The sequence below is a fragment of the Penaeus monodon genome, chromosome 29 (assembly GCF_015228065.2).
Source record: "Penaeus monodon isolate SGIC_2016 chromosome 29, NSTDA_Pmon_1, whole genome shotgun sequence".
NCBI classification, from domain to species: Eukaryota; Metazoa; Arthropoda; class Malacostraca; order Decapoda; family Penaeidae; genus Penaeus; species Penaeus monodon.
Window position 1 is genome coordinate 29774221 of NC_051414.1, and position 774 is coordinate 29774994.

At 42.1% G+C, this 774-nt stretch overlaps 1 protein-coding gene across 1 annotated transcript in view; it reads right to left on the reverse strand.

Moving 5' to 3' along the window:
- Positions 1-774, reverse strand: part of LOC119592130 (large neutral amino acids transporter small subunit 2-like) — a gene marked incomplete in the record, with an annotated part of 120358 nt that overhangs the window by 7466 nt on the left and 112118 nt on the right.

A 774-nucleotide genomic window follows, 5' to 3' on the forward strand; every position in this document is an offset into this window, starting at 1 on the left:
ACTTAACTTATCCGCTTTCCAATGCCCTCTCCCTCCCCTATAATTACTGAAGAATTTAATTATCTTAATTAACTGTCCAGAATATATTCAATTCAACGATAAACATACACTCGTCCAAACATGGGATTCAAGTTCGTTAAAAAATATTCAATACTCAGACAAGCACATTAGCTTCAAGAATATATTACTGAAATATAACACTTCTGTACACAGTCCTTACGAAAAAGAACATGTGTTGTTCTCATTTTCATGACGAGCATATCTTAACCACATCTACAATAATGCCGAGATCAAAATTGCAAAAAACAGGCATCAAGACATGCAACACGCACGGCCGTATTCATGAGGAGTAAGACACACCCAAGAATTAAGCCAATCACAGCTTCTTGGTCTTCCTCCCATCCAATCACAAAGCGAGGAAGTGCTCGACCCCACGCGGTCATCCAATGGGAGAAAAGACGATTAAGTCAACCCACACATACAACCAGTAAAGAGGCTTCCTCCTCGGGTGATGTTTCTGACGTCACAATATTATCAGAACTTGGCCTCGCTCCAAGAGTGGCCCCCAGCAAACAGGTTTTAGCCAGCGTCTGCTATATCTGCATTCTCTCTCCTCCCGGCAAATTTTCACGGCCGTTTGACAGCTGATCCTGACAAGTATGGGGACGGCGGAGCATCACGTGAAGTCTCCAAGGGGTATTTCTCATTATCATTCCACTTTTGTTTTTATTCAAGACGTTTACGAAACACGTGGAAGAGACAGAAATATGGTTC